This window comes from Ahaetulla prasina, chromosome 6, assembly GCF_028640845.1.
Source record: "Ahaetulla prasina isolate Xishuangbanna chromosome 6, ASM2864084v1, whole genome shotgun sequence".
Lineage (NCBI taxonomy): Eukaryota > Metazoa > Chordata > Lepidosauria > Squamata > Colubridae > Ahaetulla > Ahaetulla prasina.
In genome coordinates this window covers 49,356,202-49,383,743 of record NC_080544.1, presented here as the reverse complement: position 1 = coordinate 49,383,743, position 27,542 = coordinate 49,356,202, and positions in this window count along the sequence as shown.

Sequence of the window (27,542 nt, the reverse complement as noted above, 5' to 3'; positions counted from 1 at the left end):
AATCATTTCAGATTATTGCCTGCATTCTATATGCTAGAACTTTTTAACTCTTTCAAAAGTTAACTTATAACTTTAAAATTATTATTAGGTAATAAGAAACATTCTAAAATCTGTTTTTTTCTTCTGTATTCTAACAGGATAAAGCTGTTAGCTTTACTAATCCCATTAGAATGTCTGCATATTCAAATTTTGATGCATTAAAGCAGGCGTGTCCAATCTTGGCTGGGAATTCTGGGAGTTGAAATCCACAGTTCTTAAAGTTGCCAAGGTTGGACACCCCTGCATTAAAGTCATCAGTAGGGCAATATATATATTTGCTTCATTTGTTTAGGAGCGGTACATTAATCTTCCCAATTTTTCCAAAACTGTTTTTGAAGATTATTAATTTATTGATATCCTTCCATGATCTGACAAATCTTGGCAGCTTGCATAATATAAAAAAAGCATCAAAACATAAATAGTATTTTAAACTAGCTAATTAAGTTACACATTGTAAAATGAAGCTGAATATCCAAAATAGAACTATAACAAAATTGGTATCGCCATTGAGAAGCAGTGTCTTCTAGCCTGGGTCTCTCTCATCTCCCAGAAGTATGGAACTATAGTAATTTCTTCCTAGTTGATCTAGTAGATGGGTGTTGCCGTCACGTGATGTTTCACAACATTTTTCCTCTACGCGGAGCTGGTGTGGGTGTTCCCTGCGTGTGACAGATACTGCCTGTGGGCCTCCAGTTTGACATCCCTGAACCAGGGGTGAAATCCAGCAGGTTCGGACAGGTTCTGGAGAACCGGTAGTGGAAATTTTGAGCAGTTCAGAGACTCAGCAAATACCCCTTCTGGCTGGCCCAGAGTGGGGTGGGAATGGATATTTTGCAATATCCTTCCCCCAGGAGTGGGGAGGGAATGGGGATTTTGCAGTATCCTTCCCCAGGAGTGGGGTGGAAATGGAGATTTTGTAGTATCCTTCCCCCAGGAGTAGGGAGGGAATGGGAATTTTGCGGGATTCTTCCCCTGCCACGCCCACCAAGTCATACCATGCCCACCAAGCCATGCCCACAGAACCGACAGTCAAAAAAAAATGGATTTCCCCACTGCCCTGAACTAGTAGGTCAGTCAGGTTGGAGTAGATGGTCCATTAACAGACATTAACAACATCTATAGACCATGCAAAAGAGACAATCAACCAGCCCCAAAGAGAAAAAGACTCCAGCATCTCTCCACCAGTAATCAGCACTCAGATCAGCATAGATTAACTCAGAGGTCAACTTTAGACCAACAATACCCCAATCAAGAAACTGCCAAAGAAGCCATCAGTAAACTGCCCAACCTAATCTCTAAAACCGCTCCCACCCACACAGACAGGCAAGTCACCAGAGTATAAACTGACAGCAAACAGCACTCCTTACTAGCACTGATGATGTTACCTAGTTAGGGTAATGAAATGTCTGCAAGAATACCAGCAAGCTCAGAGAGCACCAAAGACTCCTCATTTCAAACTTGAGCTACAAATATTCTCCATTATCAATAGATAATCTTGCAGTACCATCTGTCAAACCCTAAACAGCCTTATGTATAAAAACCAATATATTATATTATACTTGAAAACCAATCAGTAATCTGTGTACGGTCCACAGTAACCACTAACTTTAAAAATCCTTTTTTTTCCTCTTGGCTTCTTGTTAAGAAATGGACTACAATGTTCTAAAAAGAGTTCTAGTTACTTAGTACAGGTTGTCTTTGCATAACAAATATCCTAAAGAACCATCGTCCAAAGTTACAACGGTGCTGAAAAGTAACATTATGATCATCCTCACACTTATGCCCATTTCAGTGTCCCCACAGTCATGTGGTAGAGACTTTGAGTTCTTTACAACCAGTGGGCATTTATGACTATTGCAACATTCCATGATTATGTGATCAATATTAGCAACTTTCACAGCAAGCTTCCAATATAGCCAATGGAGAAGCCAGCAGTACAATTCCAAGTCGCAATCACAGATGTCTTGCTTAATGACCTGGGTGAGTTGCTTAATGACTGAATGGGAAGTGCTGTCATAAGTCCAAAATGTTATAGTTTGCTTTCGTGACTGTGGTGTTTAGGAACAGACTTCCTGTCCTAATTGTGCTTACTAAGTGAGGACTGCCTGTAGTATCTAAAGGCAGCCTCATGTGGAGTGCACTGAAGTAATCTAACCAGTGATAATGAGAGTCTACATTACTGTATATTTTTCCACATCAGGTCAGACTGTTTGAAAAGAATCTGTGAATATAGAAGGATTCCCAAATCACAACTCTGCTCCTTTCCAGAAGAATCCTTGGCAGAAATAATGACAAAGAGCCCTGAAGCCTGTTCTCTACAATCCTGACCCTTGCAGCCTCATAAACATGGAGTAGTGATATCATCCCTTAATCTCATGATATAGATAAGAATACGAGCATATATCAAGTGCAATCTTGCTTCTTTCATATTTACATTTTGTAAAATATCTTAGAAGGTCTACATCTTCAGGTTATAGCTATCTTCACCAATGGTGGAAGAAGGAGAACAAAAATGGTTCATTTACTTCGATTTAATATTCTGATTGCATTGTTCAAATTGAAGTTAAAAGTTCATAATCTCTCATCTGCAGTACAAAAGATTATTGAAAATAAATAAAGCTTGAATAAAATATTTATTGGGTATTTTTTAGTTTTTCAAAACTGTAGTGAAATAGCAGTTTGGCATCATTTCAACTTCATATTTTAACATCAGTGGATGATTTGTCAGCAGGCTAAAGCAGAATTCAAAAATGTGCCTTTTTATGTATTTTTCTCCTACAAAATATTACTTAATATTACTTAAAAAAATTCAGTCTAGGCATATGGACAAAAATTACGCTTATTAAATCTACTGTCTGCACTCAAAAGTGAAATGTCAGTCTTAGCTATCTTACATCTAAGCAAGGCAAACATATCTGTTAATTATAATGTAGTACATGGGTTAAAATATAATGTTATTTTTAAAATAGAATTGTGACATTTGTTGTTCATTTTATAACTGATTAAGGATACTTCAACCTCATTTTGTAGAAAAGCATATAATGTAATTGAATTCAAATACACATGTATGAGAACCAATTAAGTGTAATAGCTAAAGGCACCAGACTAGAAACAAGGAAATTATGAGTTTTAGGAGTCAAGATTGACTCTACCCCCAAAGGCACACACAGATGCCCATGACAACAATTGTATTAGTTTTTTAAAAAGAAACAACCACCTGTTCCATTAATTCTTTGAATCACAGTCTGTTATCTATCTATCTATCTATCTATCTATCTATCTATCTATCTATCTATCTATCTATCTATCTATCATTTATTAAATGTATATACTGCCCATCTCCCCAATAGGCTGACTCTAGGCAGCTTAGTTATGCCTCTTTACTGAAAAACATAGACTTCAAAATATACAAGATCTTGCTGTCATTCAACAGATTTAGTACAAAACTATATTTTCATTGAAATGAAGGGCATATACAAGAAGCTCATTGATTACTGGACTTTATAAATGTCATGTTTTCAACTTGGTAATTATGGAGGGTCATAAAAGTATTTGTAATAGATAAAATAAAAAAGAATTATTATATTGTTTGCTTTGCTTCTACTCTGGTAAGGTATGGTTCCAAAACAAAACAACAACAAAAACCAAACCCAAAACCTGAAAACCCTGACCTGGCATCAGACAAAGAATAAGAAGAGATTCACTTATAAGAAAATGTCTTTTATTATTTCTTGTAACAGCCATAATGCTACTAGGCAGGGAACATTGATTACATCAGACACATAGGATTGTTAATACTAGACCACTCTAGTGTAAATGCAGGGGTAAAATATAACTTTATTTGACAATAATATGTAGCATTAATATCAGAAATATTGGACCATTCAAAGTTGTCAGCTTGCATTATCACTGTTCAGTATGGATGGGTGAACACATATGATACGTTAGCATTCAAGATTTGCAATAAATTTATACTTTGTTCCCTATTGAAAGAGACTACGGCAGCATTCTTTCCTGATTCTTATATGCTATAAGCTTCTGTTCAATTACAATTCATCATATGTTGTGGAAGAGATGTTTGGTTCTGAGATTATTTAAACTGCATTAGGTCAAATGTTTTCTACTTAGGTCTATATCAGCAGCAATTATTTAGTAAGACTCTATTTTTGTTTTGTTATGCACTGCTCTAGGCACAATATTAAAAAACCTGCCTTTTGAAATAGTGCAGTGGATGCACTGAACTTTTAAAGACTTGACTAGTATATTTTGATTGTTATACTTTGCTAACCACCAAAATTAGAAAATACAACCAAGATGCTGTGCATGTATGTGTATCTGTCTATCTGCTTCTCTCCCTCTCTTGGTCTCTCTGTGAATCTCTGTGTGTGTTTTCCAAAATATGGGTGGAAATAAGGAGCAGGAGGTTCCTGAAAGTTAAACTTTAGATTTTGACATAATTCTTCTGCACCTTTTGTCATTATGCTTAATTAAAAAAACACAGAGAAATAAAACAGCCCATTCAATCTACTAGGGATCTTTTCCCCTAAATTGTCTCTACGCAAAAGGCATAGAGGGCTTCTCTTTATTGGATATGAGCATCTCTCATTTCTGCTTCCAGACCACTGGAATATTTGTGTTTATTCTGAATTAATGGTAGACTTGATTAAGCAGATTTGGCACACCCAAGCACTCTGGACTTATAGACCATCCAAGACACATAACCTATAGCTCTTTCATTTGTAGCTGCAAAAGGTTGGAAACTGACTACAGGTTCTAGAAAACACGACTGTATTTGGTTATTATATCTAACACTGAAAATGAGCTTCCTTTACCAAATGAAATGGAGTTTTCCATCTTCATAATTTTTGCCATTTGCCATCATTTTTGCCCCTTTTAAACATTTCTTTTTTGGCCAAGGGTTGTGTGTATGTGTTTGCGCGGGTATAAGCACACAAAGACTTGGCATGTGGATATTTGACAATTTAACCTTCTCAGGAAGGTTTGGACGAGAATATTCCCAGCCTCCTTTTTCTGCTTGTTTTAAAAGAGGCCTACAGGAAGATTTTTCAAAACTGAAAAATTGAATTATCATTTATTAATTTAATTTTTACTGACAATTTCAGCAATGTAATCTCAGATTATCAGACGTAGAGTTAAGGGGGCATTTATTTTCCACTCTACTTATAGTTTACCATACAAATAACTTAAAGTTCAGTATTTGCTTCTCATGGAAACCTTCATGGAAACCTTCATGTGGCATTCATTAATGGCCAGATGAATGTGTACACACTCCAGTCTATAATCCAGTTTAAACTGAAAGGTCCTGATTGATAGCTTGTGCATTCAATATCTAGAGACGCATGTAATAATTCCTGTGAAATAAACCAACTATGTTTGCTAACGGAAGCAAGGGAATAAATACCCTTTTCTCTTTTCCTTCTTAAATTGCAGTTTGATTTCACTTCCTTTTACACTCATTATGTCCACAGATCCAGCAAAACCGGGACATGATGTTTACCATCTAATTTTGGCACCTATGTGAAAAAACATTTTTCCTGATACATATATGTGTATATGTGTGTGTCTGTATGTGTATATATCACTAAAAGTGCCTCAGTATGGCATTTGCTTCACATGCACAAATCATTATAGGAAGTCATATTATACATTTAATAATATATTAAATATATGATTCCTAGGCAGAAATGGTCCTATGTTTTTATAAGTTTGTCGGTCTGGGGAAAGCTGTTCTGTATATTCTGGTCTCTTAATAGAAGATCACAGTAAATATTGGGATTGTGCTAACATTTGGTTTGAAAGGAATTTTATTGAGCCAGACATTTTGTTTAAACCTGTGAACTGAATCTTCATAACACTGTGAATATTTAATTGAACCAGTTGCTTCCAAAGTTGTTTGAATCCATTCTGGTGATCTGAAAAGCTTTTATGCATGTGTAAATGAATTTTTCCAGAAAGGTTGAAAAGCCTGAATCAACGCATTCCATTTTTTCAAATTGTTTCAAAAGCCATTTTTAAAAAAATGATTCAACTATATGAAACAATGTAGGGAGTTACATAGCCTTAGATATTTTATTTGTGTTCCTTAAAAGTTCTTAATTAATGTATTAATTTGAAGCAGGAAAAAAATGCTAACTCATGCCAGAAGATGGTGAGGCTGCCACTGCTGGTGGTGATGATGGAGATGGAGGAGGAGATAGAAAGACCACATTTTCTTTCTTTTTTAAAAAAAATTCAGATTTGAAAAGCTTTGTAGACAAGCTGTCAAAATCTGGGCTGTAATATCCTAACCTTTATAAGTAATCCCCAAAGCCTAGCTAATCAATTGAAGATCATAAAATATTAGACTTAATACTGCAAAGTGGTGCTATATAATTCACATAACAAGCTCCTACATAATTCAAACAGCAAACATATTCTTCTCCTCAATGATGGGAGGTTGTTTAGATCAGCAGGAGAATGTCAACACATGCCACATTTCATGGATCTACTGTTTTTCGAGAACCCTATTAAGTTAATTGCTGGTTTCTGACAGCAGAGAGCATGCTGGGAACACAGCAAGCTTTATTAGCCTTTCGGGCATTTGCAGACATCAGCCATTTTGCCCCTACTTGCATAGATGAGGAGCTGCACAGGAGAACTAAATCAAATTACAAGACAATCAACGCTCCTGGCATCGCCTTTGTGCAAAGTTCCTTTGACATTCTAAAGAGGTTTCAGTGCCAAACATGGGCCTGTTTAGTTTTTACAACCACTTCCTATACACGCTGCAAGAAAGGGAGGTGGGAGCAGCAGTGGGCAAAAACTAATCAAGCAATTTACCTCACGTTTCATTGCATAGGTGAATAGCTTAAAATATGCAATCAGAATATGCTGCCTCACATCTACCTAATGAAGCTTTGTTGGTAGCTATTAATAGAAAAACAGCCTCCAAGTATATTAACAACACATTAGAGTTTTCATTAACTATGTGCTTTGAGGCATTAATGTCAAAAACATCATAAAACACAGTTCTCTCACCTCCCCCTCCCCCCTCCCCCTAGCTATAGGAGACAGGACTGCTTGAAAAATGTCCACAAGCCTAACTTCTGGTCTCTGCCCATATGTATTTTTTTGGTTATTAAGTGGCAGTAGAGGGCAGTCTTTTCTTCCTGGTACAGTAAGAGTGGATAACCTCTGGCCCCTCCAGATGTTGCTTAACATCACACATTCTTCACCGTTGGCTATGATTGCAGGGGTTGCTAGGAGTTTAGCATCTCTGGAAAACCATTGGTCCCCTATCATTATCATATATCTTTTTTGTTGCTCACAGACCTGGTTTTCATTCCAAATTATTGAGTACTCCAATCATCATAGCGCTGGTGAAATTTATCCTTGATATCAAATCAGGAATCTAGCAGCAGAGAGAAGCCAGAGAGACAGTAGAATGATTCTGTAGACAATGCTATGTAGTCAGGGCAGCAGTAAACAGATGTGGACTGAATGTTTCAGCAAGTCTGACAACATTCACCATAGCTTGCTTGCTTGCTTCTGACCTTTCTTCAAAAATTACTCGACATTCAGTAAGTAGAGCTCAGTTTACATATTGATCCGTGTGCTTTTTTTTTCTTAAAATGGGCTTTATTTTTGTGCACATTTGATATATAGAGCCTCCCTGACAATTATGTTCAAAGTCTAAAATCATCTCTTCGGGTCACTGTTTCCCGAACCTCTCTCCCACACAACCATGCCTTCATGACATGATATGCCCAACCATCCCCTTTACAAGCCAGAATCACAAAATTTGGGATGATTCTTCCCCCCGCCCCCCGTGGGAGAGCTTTCAGCTGTCATAAAGGAGGTAACCTTTCCTGCTTCCTACCAGTTAACTTATTATTTCCCTCCATGTTGGGGCAGTTAGGCTGGAATTCAGTCTGTATACAGGCACTGTATATGTCTATGTGTTTGCCCTAGCAAAGATTAGTAGGGAATTAAAAGCAGCCACAGAGATGAAATGACTGGGCCGTTTTTGGAAGGGTGTGTCTAGGACTTTATCTAAATCATGGACAATGGATAAGCCAGTTAACTCTGAGTAATTTTTCTTGCAGAATGGAGTTAGCTGACCTGGCTTAATCTGGAGCTAAAGCTAATCCCATACAGTCATTGGCAGGAACAATTCATTCAATTTTAATTTTGTATGACATATTTTCCCCCCCTTCCTAGGATATCTGACTGAGAAGTTAGAACTAACTGACATGAATGCAGAGTAAGCATTGTACTCTATATACTACTAGGAGAGACATAAGATATTCAATACTTAAAATAAGTGATAAAAAACCGGTCTGTCAGTATAATTTTCTTCCATATTTTAGGTTATTTCAGGACAGGTTTTTGGACGCTGGTAATTATGTTTACCATTAAGTGAAGTGAACTAATCTTTCATTTCTACTATCAAATTCAACAGACTTCATATTTTTTCTTCTGCTCCTCCTTTGGTCTAGCAAATTTGCTTTCAGTGGTTCCTTTAAAAGAGAAGACAATATTTGTGGGTAGAAGGTGGTGCTCATCCAGCTATTAGTGATGAGATTTCATGAGAGAATTCCTCCCACAGGGCTTTTTCAGACTAGGAAATAGAAACTGCAAAGGAGGATACAAAGGGATTGAAGGTTAAGTAACAGAAAACTTACATAAAGCAAGCTCATGAAGTGGGAAATTGAAAGAAAGTCTCAAGCAACCCCGTATATAGTAGATTAGAAGCCTCTCTAGCATGTATATTGTATAAAAAGGGACTCCAAAGAACAGTGGACTTCTCTTTGGTATACATTATCTATTTAACTTGTTCCAGTTGATATCAACAACCAGACTCTAAAGTATAGCCATTACAAATTTTGAACTTGAGCCTTCAGTCCGGAATCCTCCAGCAGTTTTCTTCTCACAAATTGCTGTTGCTGTTGTTCCTTGTCCATCTTCTTCCTTGAGAAACAGTTTTGTTTTTTTAAGCAACCATATAAACAATATTTTCATTATAATAGCAATAGCACTTAGGCTTATATATCTATTCACAGTGCTTTACAGCCCTCTCTAAGTGGTTTACAGAGTCAACATATTGCCCCCAACAATCTGGGTCCTCATTTTACTGACCTCAGAAGGATGGAAGGCTGAGTCAAACAAATAGTACAACTTTTTAGTACATAAGAATCCAGAGCTAAAATTTCACATTTGGAGATTAAATTTACATCTTTTAAAAGCCACTTTATACAATGAACGTTGAATTCTTATTGCCATCAGATGAGTGTATGTGAACATTTCTGTAATAAACACAGTAAGAAAGCTACATCTTTATAAGAAGCTGAGAATTGATTCTCATAGCACTCAATGAATAAACAAGCATCAAGATTCTATTCGAATGTCCTTAAAATCACAAGATGGAATTTTTGAAAATCCTTGCAGAGATGTTTCAAGTGGAAAGTTCCTTTTGGAATAATTTCTGTTTGATTCAGAATAAATTCATATTTAACAAGTGAGCAACTTCTGAAAGCTGAAATCCAAGTTGTGCCTAAAAGTCAAACAACCAATGTCAAACCAATAACATGCAAAATAAGGACCAAAGTTCATGCACAAGGTTGATAAAATGCATCACACACACATTCAACAATAGGGTGCCCCAGTAGGGTTGAGATTCATATTAGTGAGAAAAGAAAAGAAAAACAGAAGCCCCCATTCCTTTTTCCTGCAGCAACTTTAATGTTGCATAGTAAGGAAACAGGTTTGAACCCTGTTAGATGAATCAGGAAAAATAATGCACAGATCCTATAGTAAATTAATAAGAAAACTGATAATGATAAAGATAATGAGGCACTAACTCGATGAGGTTGTTGGGATTCCTCCAAAGGGAATGACAACCACAAAGACTGTGGCATGACAAAGTAGCATCAATGTTGCACTGGAATTTCTCCAAAAAATATTATTTGCCTGCAAGAACTATTTGGACCATAAAATAGATGAATAGAAAATGAAGAAGGTAAATTGCTCTGGGACTTTAGAATTGAGTCAGAAAAAGCATCTACCACACAATAACTTAATAACAGACTGAACAATTGTTCATTAGAAAGACAAAAAAGAAAGTGGACATTGTAATACCTGGAGATAGCAAAATAGAAAAGAAAGAACTGCAGAAAACCATAAATGTAAAGACCTGAAATAGAACAACGCTACAATTGAAAAGAAAGGAAAGCTAGTACTGATAATAATTGGTGCCTTGGGTGCATTTCCAAAATACCTGGAGCACCACTTGAACATCATCAGCATTGAAAAAAATAACAATCCGTCAATTGCCAAAGTCAGCTTCCCTGGGAGCAACCTATGTCCTGCAATACCTTTAATATTATTAAACAATAATATATGCCTACTCCAGGTTCTTGGAGAGGACTTAATACATGGACAAAAATGCCACATTCAGTTTAAACACCAGGCTATCTGTGCATCTAATCGCAATAATCAATCTTTTGATTAATCAATCAATCAAAAAGTTTTGATTATATTGCATTATATGAAAAACAGTTTCATATAGAGACAAAACTGATTCTGAATTTAATAACTGCTGCAAGATTATTGATTGCACAATATTGGAAGAAAGAAGACTTACCTACAATTGGAGAATGGATTAGTAAAGTATCAAATTTAGCAGAAATGGCAAAAATTTCTGCCTACTTGAAAGACTGTACACAAGAAAAATATATATTGGAATGGAGGAAGTGGATTGATTATATTCAAAATAAGTATCAGATTAAAAAATATCAATTAGTTTTTGAGTGAAGTTAGGAATTATTATGTATTAGTTTAAGAAAGAAGGGAATTGATAGTGTGATGGTGTGAAATGGAATATGTTTTATGTTATATTTTAGATTATGTTTGTTAGTTACAATACCCTGTATTCTGTTCTGGGAAGTCTCGGGGAAGGAGGCGGGAAGGGAAGACTATAAATTGATTGGTTGCCATTGTACAGGAATAATGGTAGAATTAAACAAGTTGGAATGGTGTAATGTCGGGACTGCTCGGCAAACACTCCCGAAGGAAAAGGTAAGGAAAGAGGAGTAAAGAAGGAAGAAAGTAGGTAGGTAGGTGGGTAGGGAGGAAAGAAGGAGGAGAAGAAAGGATAGGAGGAGGAGAAGAAGGAGAAGATAGAGGTTAGAAAGGATGGTAGTGAGAAGTGGGAAAGAGGAGGAAGTAGGAAAGCGAGGAGAAGGTGGTGGGGGAAGTTTAAGAAGGATGAGAAGGGAAGAAAGGATTAAAGGGGGGAGTGGCAGTCGAGCAGCCCTGACTGAGTATAATTTGAGTATAGGACTGATTGTTGGATAAGTGATTGTATTGTACACTGGTCAAATTGTGGGAATTATTATGGAAAAATAAAAAATTTTTGCAAAAAGAAAAACAGTTTCAGTTAAAAGCCATTTTTTGAGCTAATGTGGGCGGGGGGGGGGGAATAGACAGAGGGCCTGTATAATCATGAGAGCAATCTAAGCTTAGGAAGTCAGATTTAACCACAAAAAATCTAAAGAAAACTTTGAAAATTTCAAAAAACATACTATCTCTTAGGTTTAACCAATTATAGATTTGTTGCTATGAGGGTAAAACAGAAGAAAAGATCCCTATTATGGTACGCGTTGCTCTTGGAGGATAAACAGAATATCAATCTATAAATAGATTTAATACTTAGCTGCAGCTCTCACCTGTCAAGTTGCTATATGAGTTAGACTTGCTGGTTCTATGATATGTGAGCTAAGTACTTAATTGCATGTATATCAATTGATGAACACTTAGTAGCCTGAGGATACTTGGAATGTTATGCATTCAAGTCTAGACTGGGTTGGATTTCCTGTAGCCAGCAGATTTTTAAGTAAAGGCCTATCCCAACTATCTTAGCTACTCAAACTGCTGCCTTAACAAATCAACATGTAGGAGATACCAGGAATGCCCATATTGATGTATTCTCTCTCTCTCCCTCTCCCTCTCCCTCCCTCCTTCCTCCCTCCCTCTCCCTCTCCCTCCCTCCCTCTCTCTCTCTCTCTCTCACGGACGGGAAGGGGTGGTGGTTTTGTATGCTGCCTGGATCCCATGGATGGGCTTCACTTGTTTGTGTGGCACAGTTTCTGGCATGCCAGAGCCCAGTGCCGGTCCACGGACTGGCTTAGGCCAACCTATGTCCTGCAATACCTTTAATATTATTAAACAATAATATATGCCTACTCCAGGTTCTTGGAGAGGACTTAATACATGGACAAAAATGCCACATTCAGTTTAAACACCAGGCTATCTGTGCATCTAATCGCAATAATCAATCTTTTGATTAATCAATCAATCAAAAAGTTTTGATTATATTGCATTATATGAAAAACAGTTTCATATAGAGACAAAACTGATTCTGAATTTAATAACTGCTGCAAGATTATTGATTGCACAATATTGGAAGAAAGAAGACTTACCTACAATTGGAGAATGGATTAGTAAAGTATCAAATTTAGCAGAAATGGCAAAAATTTCTGCCTACTTGAAAGACTGTACACAAGAAAAATATATATTGGAATGGAGGAAGTGGATTGATTATATTCAAAATAAGTATCAGATTAAAAAATATCAATTAGTTTTTGAGTGAAGTTAGGAATTATTATGTATTAGTTTAAGAAAGGAGGGAATTGATAGTGTGATGGTGTGAAATGGAATATGTTTTATGTTATATTTTAGATTATGTTTGTTAGTTACAATACCCTGTATTCTGTTCTGGGAAGTCTCGGGGAAGGAGGCGGGAAGGGAAGACTATAAATTGATTGGTTGCCATTGTACAGGAATAATGGTAGAATTAAACAAGTTGGAATGGTGTAATGTCGGGACTGCTCGGCAAACACTCCCGAAGGAAAAGGTAAGGAAAGAGGAGTAAAGAAGGAAGAAAGTAGGTAGGTAGGTGGGTAGGGAGGAAAGAAGGAGGAGAAGAAAGGATAGGAGGAGGAGAAGAAGGAGAAGATAGAGGTTAGAAAGGATGGTAGTGAGAAGTGGGAAAGAGGAGGGAAGTAGGAAAGCGAGGAGAAGGTGGTGGGGAAGTTTAAGAAGGATGAGAAGGGAAGAAAGGATTAAAGGGGGGAGTGGCAGTCGAGCAGCCCTGACTGAGTATAATTTGAGTATAGGACTGATTGTTGGATAAGTGATTGTATTGTACACTGGTCAAATTGTGGGAATTATTATGGAAAAATAAAAAATTTTTGCAAAAAGAAAAACAGTTTCAGTTAAAAGCCATTTTTTGAGCTAATGTGGGCGGGGGGGGGATAGACAGAGGGCCTGTATAATGATGAGAGCAATCTAAGCTTAGGAAGTCAGATTTAACCACAAAAAATCTAAAGAAAACTTTGAAAATTTCAAAAAACATACTATCTCTTAGGTTTAACCAATTATAGATTTGTTGTTATGAGGGTAAAACAGAAGAAAAGATCCCTATTATGGTACGCGTTGCTCTTGGAGGATAAACAGAATATCAATCTATAAATAGATTTAATATTTAGCTGCAGCTCTCACCTGTCAAGTTGCTATATGAGTTAGACTTGCTGGTTCTATGATATGTGAGCTAAGTACTTAATTGCATGTATATCAATTGATGAACACTTAGTAGCCTGAGGATACTTGGAATGTTATGCATTCAAGTCTAGACTGGGTTGGATTTCCTGTAGCCAGCAGATTTTTAAGTAAAGGCCTATCCCAACTATCTTAGCTACTCAAACTGCTGCCTTAACAAATCAACATGTAGGAGATACCAGGAATGCCCATATTGATGTATTCTCTCTCTCTCCCTCTCCCTCTCCCTCTCCCTCCCTCCTTCCTCCCTCCCTCTCCCTCTCCCTCCCTCCCCCCCCCTCTCTCTCTCATGGACGGGAAGGGGTGGTGGTTTTGTATGCTGCCTGGATCCCATGGATGGGCTTCACTTTTTTGTGTGGCACAGTTTCTGGCATGCCAGAGCCCAGTGCCGGTCCACGGACTGGCTTAGGCCAAAACGTGCCTGAGATCCTGGGACTTATCAAGATCCATTCAGGAGATCCACAAAAATTTGTTTTAATTTCTAATGCAATAAGTATCAATAGATACAACTCACATGAACTAAAGCCTTTTCATGTCCTCAGTTATTTTTAAGAATGTAGAGGAACCTTGGGACAAAAATGTTTGAATACCAGTGACTTAGAGGTAAATACAAAAGAAGCCAGGTCAAAAGCAAGCAGGATGCTCTTAGCTGCTACCTAATGTTGAGAACTTAGTGAAGACAATAGTACTCTCTAGTCGTAAACAAAGGAATATTAAACAGAAAGCTCTCTAGCAACTTTCTTGTGCAAGATAAAAGAACATCTATCTCAACAGCAGCGGCCTATCATTTTTGGATGCAAAAGAAACGAAGAACTGAAAAAGCGCAATTGAGAATTTAGTGTCAGAGATGCTATAGGGGCATTAGCATTTGCCTAAAGAAACTGAAAAGTAAATGGCATAGTATACACTATACCTCAATGACAATTAAGGAACAGCACTAGTCTACCTCAATATCAGGACATGGTGTTGGCTCATCCTGAATTCCACTTATCAGAGATAAAATACCACGGCATTTCACATCTACCCTACAAAAATACCAAAAAGAAAAGAAGACAACATCAGTGTAGATCAGTGTTTTTCAAACCTAGAAACTTTACTTCAATTCCCAGAATTCCTCAGCCAAGAGTTTGAAAAACAACAAATATTGTATATGATTTGTTCCCACCTGCCACAATGAAACCTACAAAACTCTGCTCACCATCACAGAAGTCTCATTAAAATAAAAAAAGATTTAGTCCTAAGCAGTGCAACTGTTGTGACCCAGGCCGAAGTAGGTAGTAGGAAATTCAGTCAGTATAAAAACAAACAAACTTTATTAGAGCAGCTGAGAATTAATCATTCTCAATGCAGTCCAACTAAATTAAAGCAAATTCCTCCCAACACAATTCCTCAGTCCTATCACCAACCTTGGTCCAATTAGGCAAACTGCCAAAGGCCTTTCTTGGCAAATGTTCAAAAGACACCAATACAACAAGATGCAACAAGACAAAGCTATCAACGTTGTTTTCCGGCAAAAAGACCAAATGCCGTTGCTGGTCTTTTAAGCCTTATGGGAGGGGCCAATCATCTCTTGGCCCTACTCCCGAGTCGTCTTCTTTGCTTGAGCTGCTCTTGTCTTCTGGCAGCCCTTTTCATGGGTGCATTAGGAACAGGCTCCTCCTGTTCCTCTGCCAAACTACTGTCAGCCTCCGGAGGCTCTGGAGTCCGCACCTCACTCCCTAATGGTCCTGGCCCCACCTCTGCCTCCAACGCAGAGCTCTCATCTGGGCCTTCCCCAGCCCCCAGGACTGGCCCCTGTTCTTCCTCAGCCTCATCACTGTCCGACTCCATTGCCAGCTCCGCAGGCTGCTGGCGGACCACAACAGCAAGCAGGATTCAAAATGAAGACATTGTCTAGTGACAGCAGATATTCTTGCAATTGTACTATTTTGAGTCTTGGCTGAATAATTAATGACATTAAGTAGAATATTGGTGATGAGCAGAAGAGGAATGGGAAAGAAACTGAAGTCCTGCCCTGCCTTTGAAGTTCATCTGCCATCTCCAACCAGGAGGCACTGGAATTTCAGGCTAGTTCCTTGCCCTACTGGTGAAGCAAATCATATTCTGAAGATACTAGTAGCAGCAAAAAGTGGAGTGGTACTGTTATTTTTGAGGTCCTAGATTGTTCTTGTTATCCCTGCTGGTCTCTAATACTCCTTGTTAAGTTAGGCTGCATGACTGTTTTGACAATCTCTGATGAGTCCTGACTTGAAATGTAGGTCCTATGCTTTCAAATGTATGTCATACAAACTGAGTGAGGAAAAAAAATATGAATGTCACTCTCAAAAGTATATAGCTCAGGGCAAAATGCCTCAAAGAAACAAAAAGCTATGGAATCTAAAATATTAGGTACCCAGCAGAGTTTTATATAGCAGTTGTTTCCTAATCTCAAAAACATCTGTTCATTTTTAGAAGTACAGTTTATTTTACAAGGAGAGTAGACTGCCACTTTGCAATTTCTTTTTTTTTTAATTTTTCAACCAATCACTGCATTTCTAAATCGATACATTTCTTCCCTTCTTCTGGCATTTTTGCTTCCCATGGATGAAATAACCATCCCTCACGGCTGCATATTTATTATTTAGAATTAAAAGAGCTCTTGTTATGAAAAGTTCCTTTAAGCGTGCTTTGGACAGAATACCTTATTTTCACCAAGAATCCCAAGCCATTGAATAGTTGGGCTGTACCAAAAAAAAAAAAGGGGGGGGGAGCTTTTACCTTGAGCAGAACATTTAGAAGGAGAGAAAGTACAATGAAGAAATGTCAAAAAGAGTAAACTTAACAAAACCTAAATGAAATCAATGAATAAATGAAATACTCTCTGACAAGCTGACAGCCTCACAAGCTAATTACTGTAGTCATAATTAACACCTAGCAAAGCGCACACAGCATAGCACCTTGAAGCAACTTGGAACCTGTTAAGCAAGAAGTTACACCTTAAAAGGAACCCATTAACCTGACAAGAAACACAGTACTTAAAGGGAATTACTCATAGCTTTAAAAACTTCAGTGAATAATGAACTAAGTACTGCCATACCAAGAAATACTTTATTATACAATCCTGGCATGTAGTGATATTATCACTTAGTACTTCATTGTGTTACAGATTCCTTTAACTATTCTAACTTGATCACAACTGGAGATAGGATACAGGGATACCGTTTAATCTCTGAGGAGGAAATAAACTCCCATTTGGTAAATCATTTATTAGGAATAATCAAAATAACTCCAAAAGTAAAGCTTGCATCCGTATGGGTTGGAGTGACATTTTGGTTCACTTTAATTAGCTATTGCCCAATAAGCTATGAATCCCTGCATTTGCACAGATGCTAGGATTTAACATTTTTTCTAAATTAAGGATCGCTAGATGGCCCAATGTACAGTGAGTGAAGAATTTCACATCAGCACTGTTTCAAAACTGATCTGAAAGAACTACTCTCATGTAAAAAGCTCAAAAGGTAATGAATAAAATGAAAGAATAAAAGAGCATCTTCTGAAGATGGTAGAATTTGCTGAGGTGGTCAAATAGACACTTGATTAGAGAAAGGACAACATGTTTTTTGCTGATTGGAAGCCCCTTATAGACCTGTTGTATAAAACAAAACAAAAAATGAGTTTATGGTTCCCAGGATTAAACAGGACAGATTGTAGAAAGAAAAAAGTAATGATATAACTTTAGAAGGACTTCAAGGAGGGGTGAAATCCAGCAGGTTCTAAAAGGTTCTGGAGAACGGGTAGCAGAAATTTTGAGTAGTTCAGAGAACCTGCAGATACCACCTCTGGCTGGCCCCAGAGTGGGGTGGAAATGGAGATTTTGCAGTATCCTTTCCCTGCTATGCCTACCAAGATACACCAGGCCCACCAAGCCATGTCCACAGAACGGGTTGTAAAAAAATTTAGATTTCACCATTGGCTTCAAGGGAAGGAAGGGTAGACTGAACTCATTTCTGCAAAAAGTTGGTGCTCATGACTGAGACATGATCAGAAGTCAACAAGTATACCGGCTGTTTGATAATTTCTCTATGTAAAAGGAAAGGGCTTGAAATCAACTGCAAATGCTCCAGATAATTATCCTTTGCAAGGAGACTGCAAAACGTCAATCTCTGGTGGATTTAGAGCTCTGGAATAGCCACCTTCCTCAAACTGTGGTTGGTGACTTTGAAAGGATACTGGATGCTTCCTTTTCTAATTACTTTCAGTTGCTTTTCTAATTACTTGTTAGTTGGTATTTCATGTATTAGGAACTTTGGATCAACATGTTCTACAGCATTAAGCAATTTTTTTTCCAATCTTTGGCAAAAAGTTTTAAATAAATTTAAAGAATTTTAAAAATTGAATTAATAGCAAAAAGGCAATTAAAACTTTGATTTTAAAAAGTCACAAAAGGACTACAGGTTGAATTAAATTTGAAATAGGATTTCGATTTACCCTTCCTGTGGAAATACTTTAGCTTGAATCATTTTAAAAATTTGTAATAAAATAAGACTTTAAAAATTGGACACTAGAGGGAACCAGAAAGAACTAAGGATTGCAATTAAAGAAGAATATTTAGATTTTTCTTACAAATAACAGAATGAAGCAAAACATTTTAACATTGGATATATTGAAGGGTATTTTTGAACAATGGTCTCAAAAGTTAATTGTAAGACTGTTTGCCTCTACATATAGTGTTTAAAAGATGTTATGAAAGGAACAAGTTTTACTAAATTTGATTAAGACTGGTTTGGAAAGTAGATTTAAAAATGACATGAAAAAGATGGTATACTGGACATGTAAAAGAAATCAGCTGGTGTCTTAATAATTAAACCGGGTAGACGAATAAGAAAGTAACAGAACAACTGAGCTAATTTTCCTATATTGGATTTTTTTTTAAAAAAATGAAAAGAAATAAACTTCTAAAATATTATTTGGAGGAACTAAAGATCAGAATTGTCAGAAGTAAAAGGAAGGAATATAAAGTTTGTTTATTTGGTTATGGTTAACATAGATACATTATTATATCTGGTAACCCTTAATGGATTTTTGCTAACATTAGGACTGACCAACATGACTTTCAGGCTTTGTTTATAGATAAGAGATGGGCTATGGCAACAAAAAACTATTCTCTTGTTGTTACTAAATCGTTTATATGTTTTGAGTTGAACAGGAAAGTTTTATTGTTCTCAGCCTTAAATACTGAGAATATCATCTGAATCCATCAGTACCCTTTTCAGTTTATCAAAAAGAAAGCACCACCTCCCCAATTGTCCTGCCTCTAACCAGTTCATGCTCTCCTGGTTTGTATCATCTTTCTTTAAAAGAATAATGGAATGATAGCATGAAGCTACAGTAGTTGAACATTTATTGCAGAGTGCCTAACCTTTGGAGGCCAAAGGCTGCATTTAAATTTTGTAGAGGAATGAAAACTGCAAAATGGGATGGGTTTAGCCTCTCGTCTTCTCACAGTAGGAAACTATGTTTCCAAAAATCATGGTCAAAAGAGTCACAGAAAGGTAAATTGCTCCAGATTATTCATCTACTCTATGATACGTGGAAAAAGCCTATGAGCTCTGAACTGAAACTCATGAAAACAAAGCTGATTCAGGAAAGGTAGAAACACTCTATGTGAAAATATTCTGATAAGTGATTTGAACTGCTAGTGTAAATAGCCAAACAGAAAGAGAAGTTATTCATAGTATCTGCTTTTAAAGACAGATGAGGATAACTATGCTCAGATAATGGGAAATCATTAAACTTGGATTTCTTTTGAAATGACAGGGAAGGAGTGGTTTTGTAGATTTTGCCATTATGGAAGTTTGTAGATTGGCAATAATTATGGAAAAGGATCTAGTTTTCTCCTACCCAATATATTTTAATTCAATATTTGCATATTCTTCCAGATATACTCAACTCCCCACCCCCGAAAAAATAGAATTGAGATCAAGTTGTCTCTTCATTTTTAAGACCTATGTTCAGGGAATATTTTTCTCTTGTCGAGCCAACAGTCACAAAACCATACAAACCTTCTGAAGATGTTGAGTTTTTCAGGTGAGATATTTATAATATGTAATATTCAACTTCCATTTTTAAAATGTGCTTTCTTTATTTAAAAGTTCTACATACAATACATGCCTAACCCTCATAATTAAGTAAAATTAAGCACTTAAGTAAAATGACATATATTAACATTCTCCAACCTGGCCAGAAATATTAGGAACCAGAATATCAACAGCTTTGGAGGAAAACAGGTTTTTGAATACTAGTTATATCCAGTCGTGGGATTCAAATAATAATAATAATAATAATAATGTTTTAATTTGTATACCGCCCTTCTCCCGAAGGACTCAGGGTGGTGAACAGGCAGATAAAATACAAACATACACAATAGTTAAAACAACCCTTAAAAAACTGATTTAAATTTGCCCAAAAATTTAAAATAACAATACACCCCATAAAATTACAAAAATTCAAAAACCCATCAAATTCAATTAAAATTTAAAAGTAAAATCAAGCTAGTCCAGCCATACGAAATAAATAGGTTTTAAGTTCGCGGCGAAAGGTCCTAAGGTCAGGTAGTTGTTGAAGCCCGAGGGGAAGTTCGTTCCACAGGGTCGGAGCCCCCACAGAGAAGGCCCTCCCCCTGGGGGCCGCCAGTCAACACTGTTTGGCTGACGGCACTCTGAGGAGTCCCTCTCTGTGAGAATGCACCGGACGATGGGAGATAGAGGCCGGCAGTAGAGGGTCCCGTAAGTAGCCCGGTCCTAAGCCATGGAGCGCTTTAAAGGTGGTAACCAATACCTTGAAGCGCACCCGGAAAACAACAGGTAGCCAGTGCAGTCTGCGCAGGATAGGTGTTACGTGGGAGCTCCGAACCGCTCCCTCAATAACCCGCGCAGCCGCATTCTGGACTAGCTGAAGTCTCCGGGTGCTCTTCAAGGGGAGCCCCATGTAGAGAGCATTGCAGTAGTCCAGGCGAGAAGTTACGAGAGCATGAGTGACCGTGCGTAAGGCATCCCAGTCCAGGAAGGGACGCAACTGGCGGATCAGGCGAACCGGATAAAAAGCTCTCCTGGAGACGGTCGCCAAATGGTCTTCAAAGGACAACCGACCATCCAGGAGCACGCCCAAGTTGCGTACCTTCTCCATCGGGGCCAATGACTCACCCCCGACAGACAGCCGCATCTGCAGCTGACTGTACCGAGGTGCCGGCATCCACAGCCACTCCGTCTTGGAGGGATTAAGTTTGAGCCTGTTCCTCCCCATCCAGATCCGTACGGCTTCCAAACACTGGGACAGTACTTCGACAGCTTCACTGGGGTGGCCCGGGGTGGAAAAGTACAGCTGAGTGTCATCAGCGTACAGTTGGTATCTCACCCCAAAGCCACTGATGATCTCACCCAGTGGCTTCATATAGATGTTGAACAGGAGGGGTGAGAGAATCGACCCCTGCAGCACCCCACACATGAGGCACCTTGGAGTCGATCTCTGCCCCCCTGTCAACACCGTCTGTGTCCGGTCAGAGAGGTAGGAGGAGAACCACCGATAAACGGTGCCTCCTAAAATAATTTAACAACTGATTCTCTGCCCTAATGACTAGCTGGGTAGGCATGGCTCGGTGGTCATGTGACTGTGTGGGCATGGCCAACTCAATGTCACTCACATTGATGGACGCTTCGCCTTAGCTGTTACAATGTAATAAGGGTTAACCAGAGAGGCAGTTTCTGTAAGTAGGGCAATAAAGATTAGGCTAGAAACACCACCAGAATGTTTCCCACTTGCCTTCCTTACAGGATTAGCCCTGTAAAGTGGAAAAAACCAAAATAAGATTTCTTCCAACAACCAGTTCTCTGAACTGCTTAGAAAGTTAACAACCGGTTCTCCCGAATAGGTGCGAACTGGCTGAATCCCACCACTGGTTATATCCTAACTCCTGCAAATGGAAGACATCTCCTATTTGCAATGGGATTGTATTAGTATTAAATTTTGATATTGGAAATGGTGTATGGGGGTTGGGGGAGGAGAACAATTATTGTCTGTTATATGGACTATCATCTTGACTCCATTCAAAAGGGACTTTCAACTCTCCAAGTCAAGTTTTTACTGGGACTGCAGTAAAAAGTATGAAAGGATAACAGGTGAAGACTATGTTTCTTTCCATTGGTAAGAAAGTTCCAGTGGGAGCAAATTCAGATTCTCAGTCACATACAATAAATATATAATGAGCATGAATCAAAAGAAATATAACCTGTCAAGCTTGTAAAATTCAGTGAAATACAATAATTCTTATTTTTATATTGCTATTACTGCTTTATCTAACAATATTCACTGTGAAGAGTTGGACATTTTTAGGATATTTTAGGATACATTATACCTATCTTATTTTTGCAGATGATGTGTTTTATGTAACTATAATTCGTTTTGACCTACAGGTTGTTTGTCCAGCCTATGCAAATCTGTTTTTCATATTGCTGCAGCATAATAAAGTCATACAAGAGAGCCAGAGGAAGCTGCTGGATTTTGTGGCAGGAAACTCAGTTTTTAATCTTTGGTCAAGTGTGAAATTCTCTGGATGTCCTTGGGAAAGTTACTCAAGCTCATCGGAGTCCTCCTGACAGGTCAAAGGCCACTCCAAACTCTTCAGGGAAAAAGCAACACAGAGAGACAAATCAAAATGCATGCCTGCAAAATGGATGTCTCATAGGAAGCTTCATTAGCCATCTTCCTGAATTAGTTGCTGGCACTTGACTTCCACTCTCCACTTTTCAGAAAGTGATCAGATCATGGGTCAATGCAAGAGCTCCATTCAAAGCTAATTAGCACCAACTGACCTTTCTTTGCTTCCAGTGACAATAGCTGCATATGTCCCATTGAGAAAATTGGGTTATGAACGGAATTCAAGGATATTTAGATTAATCTGATGGTGTAGTTCTTCATTCTCTCTACCACCCAGGGTATATGTCAATCAAAACATATTTGGGGCCATGTAAATTAATAATTAGGATCTGCATGAATATGAAAACTATGAAAGCATAACACATTAGCTATCAATAATTGTTTAACTAAGCACTGTGCATTTCCCCTCCCCCTACCACCACATCTCTAGGCCAATGCTTTATCTAAAAATACTCTAATGAAGCAGAACCATCCAATTACTTGTTTCTTGGATGAATCTCTTATTAATGATCTTGCAGTGAAGGGGAAAAACATTAATTACTGGACACAGTGGGATCTTTTACATTCTGCTTAGTCTGGACAGCACCAATTAATAGCACAATTATTATCCACTAGTGTGGCAGGTTCACTAAGCAGAACTTCCAGCTGCTGATTGGGTGGGGAAAGTGAGACTGTCTTCCCACTGTGCTGATTCCTCACATACAAGAGCTATTATGCTGCTAATGTAAGATTTCAATGTGGAAACTTAGATATATGATTTACCTAGACCACACAAAAATTGATATCAGTACCAATGATTTTAACATCTTACGAAAACAAAAGCTCTTGAAAATATCCAAAAAGGAAAAAAACATTGAGAAAACTAGTTCTGGAATATTTCATTATTGCAGACATGTCCAGATATTGACATACTCATAGTCAACATGGTCAATAGTATCAACCTTAGTTTTCAATTACTCTCTGGAGTTTTTGGCTTTAGAGTCTTCCTAACTATACCTGGAGATGCTGCGATTGAAGATGGACAATTTATACATGCAAAACATGAGTATTGCTGTTGAGTGGCATATGCTACTTAGGTCAGTTTTTTATATCCATGTTAATCTATATATCTACTGCCTTTAAGTTGATAGAAAAGTATCTGTTAATTGTATATGCCCCATTGCTGACTCCATGAACTTTGCTGTAGCTCAGCAGTAAGTCTGGAAATTATGCTGTCTTCGTAGATTTAATGTGGGGTAGTTCAAAGACACTAACTCAGGTTCTTTTGTCTGCCCATTGAGCAGAACCTGGACCTTCGGTTGATGCTATGCAATGCCGGGTCCATCGTGAATAAAGCCCCCCTCATAGCCGATCTTATTCAAGAGGGGGGGGGGCGGACCTGATGGGCATTTCGGAAACCTGGTTGGGTGCTGAAGGGGAGGTTCCCCTTATCGAGATGTGCCCACCAGGTTTCCAGGCATTCCATCAACCGAGGGCCCAGGGTAGGGGTGGGGAGGTAGCGGTTGTTATTCACGAGGGTCTAGAACTGAGGGAGGTCACTGTCCCGCAGATAGCCGGTTGTGAAATCCTTTTGGTAAAGTGGGGCCATGGGGTACAGGTGGGCATGCTGGTTACGTACCTGGCTCCTTGCTGCGTGGCAGCAGCCCTGCCCGAGTTGTCGGAGATGATAGCCGGGATGGCGGTTGAGACCCCCAGACTTATAGTTATGGGGGATTTCACCTTGCCGTCGGTGGGCGAATCGTCGACGGCAGCTCGGGAGTTCATGGCTTCCATGGCAGCCTTGGACCTGACCCAGGTAGTTAATGGTCCCACCCACACTGGGGGTAACACTCTGGACCTGATTTTTGTCTCGGGACAGTGGCTAAATGATCTGGATTTAGGAGAATTAATTGTTAAGCCCTTGTCATGGTCAGATCATTTATTCCTTCAGCTAGACTTTCGAACCGCTGCACCCCGCCGCAGGGAGACGGTTCCGTCCCAGGCGCCTGATGGACCCGGAGAGGTTCCTGATGGAGCTTGGGCCGTTTCCTGGGGAATTAGCCCACGACTCGGTCAAAGAACTGGTGACTGCCTGGGAAGGGGCGGCTGCCGGGGCTTTGGACTGCATCGTGCCTTTGCGGCCTCTGACCCGGCGCCGAACTTGCCCAACTCCTTGGTATAATGAGGAATTGAGGGAAATGAAGCACCGGAAAAGACGCCTAGACCTATCTAGTGGCGATAAAAGCGGCGAAATATACCTATTTCTCTGCTCTTATCGCATCAGCAGATAACCGCCCAGCCACCCTGTTTAGGGTGACCCGCTCCCTGCTCTCGCAGGAGGCTCGGGAGGACCCCTTGCAGGGGTGTGCTGAGGATTTTGTACAGTATCTGTCCGATAAAATCGCTCGGATTCGGGACGGGCTGGACACTGGACACTGATTGGACAGATCCGGGCGAGGGGACGGGGACAAGTCTTGTGGATATTACCTGGGCTGAGTTCGATCCTGTGACTCCTGACGACATGGACAGGTTGTTGGCTAGGCTGAATCCCACCACATGTTTATTGGACCCGTGTCCCTCCTGGTTGGTACTGGCCACACGGGAGGTGACACGAGGCTGGCTCCTGGGAATTATCAACGCCTCCTTGTTGGAGGGCACCTTTCCCGCCGCCCTGAAAGAGGCGGTGGTGAGGCCCCTCCTCAAGAAGCCTTCCTTGGACCCAGCTGTATTGGCGAATTATCGTCCAGTCTCCAACCTTCGCTTTTTGGCGAAGGTTGTTGAGAGTGTGGTGGCGTATCAGCTTCCCCAATACCTGGAGGAAACTGTCTTTCTAGACCCGTTCCAGTCCGGCTTCAGACCTGGTTACAGCACCGAGACGGCTTTGGTCGCGTTGGTGGATGACCTCTGGAGGGCTCGGGACAGGGGATGTTCCTCTGTCCTGGTCCTGTTAGATCTCTCAGCGGCTTTTGATACCATCGACCATGGTATCCTGCTGCGGCGGTTGGAGGGATTGGGAGTGGGAGGCACCGTTTATCGGTGGTTCTCGTCCTATCTCTCTGACCGTTCGCAGACGGTGTTGGCAGGGGGGCAGAGATCGACCTCTAGGTCCCTCACTTGTGGGGTGCCTCAGGGGTCAGTTTTCTCGCCTCTCCTGTTCAACATCTATATGAAGCCGCTGGGTGAGGTTATCTGTGGTTTCGGGGTGGATTATCATCTGTACGCTGATGATACTCAGCTATACATTTCCACCCTGAACCACCCCAATGAAGCTGTCGAGGTGATGGACCAGTGTCTCGAGGCCGTGCGGGTCTGGATGGGGAGGAATAGGCTCCAACTCAACCCTACCAAGACAGAGTGGCTGTGGGTTCCGGCGTCCCGGTACAGTCAGCTTACACCTTCGCTGACTGTGGGGGGGATGAAGTTCTAACCCCCAGGGGAAGGGTGCGCAACTTGGTCGTTCTCCTGGATGATCGGCTGTCTTTAGAAGAACATTTGACGGTCGTCGCCAGGGGATTATTTTATCAGGTTCGCCTGATGCTCCAGTTGCGCCCCTTTCTTGACCGGGACTCCTTACGCACGGTCACTCACGCCCTCGTAACCTCTCGCCTGGACTATTGCAATGCTCTCTACATGGGGCTCCCCTTGAAGAGCACCGGGAGGCTCCAGCTAGTCCAGAATGCGGCTGCGCGGGTAATTGTGGGAGCATCACGTTGCTCCCATATAACACCTATCCTGCGCGGCCTGCACTGGCTGCCGGTAGCCTTCCAGGTGCAATTCAAGGTGTTAGTGCTCATCTTTAAAGCGCTCCATGGCTTAGGACCGGGCTATTTACGAGACCGCCTTCTGCCACCGATAGCCTCCCAACGACCTGTGCGCTCCCACAGAGTGGGCCTGCTCCGGGTGCCATCAGCCAAACAGTGCCGGCTGGTGACCCCCAGGGGGAGAGCCTTCTCTGTGGCAGCACCGACCCTATGGAATGAGTTACCTCCTGGGTTACGCCAACTTCCGGACGTCCATACCTTCAAGCAGGAACTGAATACTCTGCTATTCAATCGGGCGGGACTAGCCTAAATATTATTTTAATTTGATATTTTAGTTTAACTTAGTTTTAATTGAATTTTAAACTGTATTAATTTATTTATAATTTTATAGTTTAGGGTTTTATATCGGTCGTTTGACCGTTTTAGTTTTAAATTGGCCGGTTAAATATTTCATTTTAAATGTATTTTAAATTTATTGTGTTCCTATGTGTTTTAATAAGGCTGTACACTGCCCTGAGTCCTTCGGGAGAAGGGCAGTCTAGAAATCTAATTAATAAATAAATAATAAATAAATATCCTTCATGTGAATGTCTGTGTTAGTTTAGTTTATTGATTAGCCCATAGGTCAAATACAGAGTTCCCAACACAAATTATTACTAAAATTCTATAAAAACAATTTCAAATGAAATGGAATAAAATACAACAATTTAATATATAGATAAGTAAAATAAGATAAAATTATATTTCAGTATCACCCCTACAATCTATCTCAATCAGTCCCACATATGCCCATCTCAACCGATCCATTTTACTCAAGTACTGTGCCATATTAAATGTTGTTTTCAAATTTTGAAATTACGATATGTTGTTTTAATATGAGGTTCCCAATGGGTTATTCATTTAGTATATGAACCTGTCTCTCATCCTCTTATACTTACAATTAAATAATATGTGAGCCAAGTCTTCTACCTCTGTTGTTTCCAAATGTAAATACATCCAGGACTGGGATACCACTTGTATGATGAAAGTTAAGTGACCAAAATAAAGCATAAAAGTGAGTTTTTGAAAGATAAATAAATATAAAGAACAGCTTTCCTTTATAATAAAGGATGTTTCGCCACTGTATTTATAACCCACAGTCAGTTTTCATGGTGGCTGTAGCACACAAAGTATAATTAAAAACATATAAATGGATGTATCAGTTTTCCCAATCTGGTGGATTCACAAATTGGTGGATTCATCCTTAACCCTGACATAGAATTCTCTAGCCATTGTTGGCCACTGCTGAGCAGACTGAATATTCATGGAGCTTCAGAGAAAATATACCAGTTCCAGGACCTTTTGGTTATTTTAACAAAGATCCCTCTGCCACTTTACTACCAGAATCATGCCGATTTGTTTGCCCACCTGTTCTGGGCTTACTTGCATTATTACCTAAAGAGAAATGGAAAACAA